Here is a 4849-nt window from a genome sequence, read left to right on the forward strand (position 1 = left end):
AGCCCTGTGGAGTGGTTTTTGAACAAGGGGTACTTGTTTCGCTTGTAGAAGGCAATAAAGTGTGGGAAGGCATCATAAAGACTGGTCAATAAGACTGGACATGTTCATAAAGCATGCACCAAATCCCAACCTGCAATAAGAAAAATAAATAATCCCAGATTATGCCATTAAATGCGTTCTGGAGGTTGATAAAGAGCAGCATCGACTCAACCTTATTGTTTTTACTTACCATGAAATAACACATTATAAAAAGCTTATCAGAGGAAGCAAAGGCTGATCTAAAAATCCATAATATTGGTAGATTTACGAGACCAACATATGCTTTTCAAACTCACCCCACCTACAGAATTATGTGGGGGCTTTTCATATCTAAAATAAGTGTTTTTACCTATTTAACCTAAAAATATTTTTTATCTTGGATATGCAAAAAATAGCTTGATGTTTATTTTATAATGCTTTCTCTGTATGTCATAAAGATATAGTAATTGTGCCTATGGTTTATGAGCACTAAGAAACATTTTATTATACATAATGAAAAGAACAAAACAGTTGACAAAGGCATTTAATCTGCATTTTACTACTGCAACAAAAGCCAATCGACACAGGAACTTTAGTTAAGGTATATATCTAGATAAACCTTTTTCCTTTGTTTAGCAAGAATAGGTGAGAGTTGGACCCTCTGTGAGGTTTTTTTTTGCTGCCCATGTTCCCCATTTGGGAGGTTAACCTCTTTATTTGTACTGGTGACTATAATAAGAAAGTGAGAGGCAATTCAAACTTTTGTTCCTATTGTCGAACAAGAAATAATGAATACTCCTAAAATGAGACACCTGCTCCTGGGAAAACTCCATAAGAGGGGAATCTTTCCTATAACTCACTGTTTTGTGGGACAGGATGTAAAGGGAAATTTTCCACATGGTACACAGAGATAAAAAAAAAAATAACAGCGTTTTACCATTCCCAGTTATTTCTAGGGTACAAAAAACTGTGGATTTGAATTGTAAAAAGTTTACTGTCCTGGTACAGTGATAAATTCTAATGCATAGCTGTGTAAGTTAGGGGATCTCCCTATCTGCTTTAAGAAAGTAAGTATGTTTAGAATCTCCCCTCCAATTCTGTGCTACTTCCCCCACCTCCTAGATTGTAAGGCTGCATACACACGTGCAATAATTGTCGCTGGAAGCAAACGATCCATGACAGAACGTTCAATAATTGTTAACAAAAAAAGTGCACAATGACTGGTCAATGACACCAACGAAGAAGGAATCTCGCTGCAAACAAACAACCTCTGTGGCGGATCTGATTGGGTGACGAACGTTCGTAATCTATTGTGTACAGTTGTTCAGTGATCACAAATTGTTCTGTAATACATTTTCTCCTGTACATGTCACTTCCTGCATCGTTCGAACGATTGTTCAAACGATTGTATCTAAGGTGTACATTATTACTTTATTATTTTGAATGTTCGTATCGTTACAGCATGTACAGAATTGTGCACAATATGGTTGTTCAAAATAATCAGGAATATTCATTGATCGTCCGTTTTTAAACGATAATTATTGCACGTGTGTACCTAGCCTTAGGTCTTCAGGGCAGGGTCCTCACCTTCTGTGTCACTGCCTGTATTCGTCTGTCATTTGCAACCCCTATTTAATGTACAGTGCTGCGTAATATGTTGGAACTATATAAATCCTGTTCAGTAATAATATTATTAATATAATACATAATGTTGAACCTCCTGCAGTGTTCTGTGACCTGACACACTTCTGGTCTTTTAGCAACGCTCACCATTGGTGTGTATTGAAGAAATCCCCATGGTCTTCTAAAGAGTCCGCTACTTCAACCAGCATGCAGCAGATCAGTGGAACTAAACTCACTTCCCCTTGGTTGTTCCCCAACACTGAACCTTTTCCAGGTTCAGGATATTTGGTTATCTGAAATGATGAAACTCTAACAACTGTGCACAGGAGCTACAAGGTACATTCTACAAATGTTTGCAAAAAGCAGATGATATATCCTGTCCCTTATGCAATAAAGAGCCTGTCTGGCTGTTTGCAATTTTGTGACTTATAGGTTTAATTTGATGTTCAGGTAAATTGAGAGAAGACTGTCAAGTTATGTCACACTATTGCCATCAAACACTATGGTACACACTATGGCAATGACACTATAAATTCTTAAAAAGCAGTAACAAAAACAAGATATGGATCTCTAGATGATTTTATTGTGAAGGCATACACTCTGAAAGATCATCAAGGATCTCAACTGTTGTTTACACAGAAGACTGGCAGTCCTTGAAGATCTAACCTCATACAAACTCCACTGGCTATGTTGTGCTCATTGAAAATGAATTATTGTCATAATGCATATAGATACATAAATAAAGGATGGCTTATTTAAAGTGTTTTACCTGCTTGCTCAAAATATTTTTTTTGTGCAAATTCTGGGCACAAATTCACTTTAAGATGTTATATACACAGCAAAGATTCATAGAATAAGAAAATCTGGCATTAGGTGGTTGAAGATCTGAGAGGTACAACGTCTGAAAAACTGCATGTACACTGCGTATTATATTTCCATGTTCTAAGTGTTGACACTGGTCACATCCTGTTAAAGTGAATTCTTGTCTGACATCATTGTAGGGGGTGTCAGGATTTTTTTCTTGTCTCTGAACAGCTGAGAAGCATGAACAGGACATGCATTGCACAGCTTCAAGCAAATCTACACATTGTCAAGTCAGTGGTGGCGTTAATATGACACCTCTAAACAGACAAAACAGACAGAAATGACAAGTCTATTTTCTAACGAGCCCTGTCCTTGTTCATTCCTTATCAGTGAATAGTTATGCTTCATTAAGCACAAAAAAACTGTGCTATTATAAATGTACAATATGTTTAAAAAATAACTAAACCCAATTAACAAAATTTCATATTAGCTTTAACTCTAGGGAGCAAGGAGAGGTGGATACCTCAATGACTTGGGGGAGGTTTTATAAATTTAACTGATTTGTACAGTTCCCAAGAAATTTATGGTACAAAATATGGAATAATTAACTGGAGATTAGGGAGTACACAGCACAGAATATGGAATAAGTCAGTGGAAAACAAGGGAAACCAGACTGCAGAAGATGGAATATTTTGGTGAGTAAAGGTGGGGAATGCAAAACACAGATATGGAATAAAGCAGTGGAGAACATGGAATAAACTGTGCAGGATATGAAATAGGTCAGTGGAGAATAGGGGAATGTACAGCACAGAATATGGAATAGGGATGAGCGAGCCAGATTTGTAAGTTTGATCTCGCAGAAAATCAGGATGTCCCACTTACTGATTATTTAAATGAGAAAAGCCTTGTAATTCGCCATGAGGTCGTGTTCTTGACGAACAAACAAGGGAAAATACAGGGGGCGGGAACGGCGACTATTTCCGGCAGAACTGGCCCAGCTGGGAGAGAATGATTTGCTCCCGGGATGCACAGCAAGGCCCAGCAGCCCAATCAGGAGAGATCTGAGCACAGGCATATATACAGGAAAGGAGGGAGGGGTTAGTCACTCCATCTTGTGTTCTGTGTCAGAGAAAGAAGCAGGGAGAGAGGTGCATTGTGATAGAGACAGGTTTGGAGCCTTCTGTATATCTTGCTATCTAGCAAAAAAGGCAGAAACATTTCTGTCCTACTCTCCAAAAAAAACAGATATTTCATTCTGATAGTACTTGCTATCTATCAAAAAAGCCAGAAAAATTTCTGTATTTCTCTCAAAAATATACAAATATTTTATTCTTTTTTTTAATATTAACATTTTTTTGTTTTAATTATTTTCATATACAACCAACATATAATATACATACTCCATAAAACAACTCACAGTGTAGTATACATATAGTGAGAATATCATAAGAATAGTGTTCAAATTTACAATTAATTTCTGTTCAAACAGTGTTATCCACTCTTTTAAATGGTGAATCCGAGGAAGAAATCTTCAATATCATCCCATTATTACATTTTCTTATTAGACAGGTTGCTATTAATTCCACGTTCCTGTATATACTAGTGCACAAAATGTTACAATCAAAAATAAGTGAAAAAGTGAATGTGATAAAATATAACAAACATATATTCAAACACATGAGGAAATGTCAACATATTTGTATCTATATATCTCAAATCTATTTTCTAACTCACTAAACATAAAGATCTAAAATACTCAGGTCTCTCAAATAATCTCTTCTTGATTTAGAATGTCAAAATATTGCACACTGTCTTTAAACCTTATCCAGGGGGCCCAGATGGCAGTGAATTTTGGGGATGTATCTCGATATTCATGGTAACCTTCCTCTAATTTACATGTTTCTTCCACCCCACGTAACCAACTCTTTAATGAAGGTTCCTTTGGGTCCTTCCAACACTTTGGGATCTGAGTCTTAGTCTACATTAAGAAGGAAGGACACCAAAGAACATTCATTACTACTCCACTGCATTTGAAAACAATTAAAGAGTACATTCCACTTTACACCCTGTTATTATCTCAATCAAATGGAATTTATATATCCAGAAAAGTATATACACAGTTCACTGTTCCAGTTATTTGTGGTGAAAGCATTTAGTGACCTTTTTCAGTACAAAAAGATAAATATATACGCACTTCACTGTTGCAGTTATTTGTGGTGAAAGAGTTTAGTGGCCTATTTCTGTACAAAAAGAAAAATTTATACACACTTCACTGTTGCAGGTATTTGTGGTGAAAGCGTTTATTGGCCTATTTCTGTACAAAAAGAAAAATATATACGCACCTCATTGTTGCAGTTATTTGTGGTGAAAGCATTTAGTGGCCTATTTCAGTACAAAAAGAAAA

The 4849-nt window shown here is 36.2% G+C and overlaps 1 protein-coding gene across 1 annotated transcript in view; it reads right to left on the reverse strand.

The window, feature by feature from the left end:
* The window catches only part of LOC140343725 (ceramide kinase-like), a 52155-nt gene extending 48784 nt beyond the window's left edge, over positions 1-3371 (reverse strand). Inside the window, exon 1 of the mRNA XM_072430590.1 lies at positions 3328-3371. The gene's annotated coding sequence lies outside the window, so the exon portion shown is untranslated. The remainder of the gene's footprint in view (positions 1-3327) is intronic.
* Positions 3372-4849: the final 1478 nt, after the last annotated feature.

This window comes from Pyxicephalus adspersus, chromosome Z, assembly GCF_032062135.1.
Source record: "Pyxicephalus adspersus chromosome Z, UCB_Pads_2.0, whole genome shotgun sequence".
Lineage (NCBI taxonomy): Eukaryota > Metazoa > Chordata > Amphibia > Anura > Pyxicephalidae > Pyxicephalus > Pyxicephalus adspersus.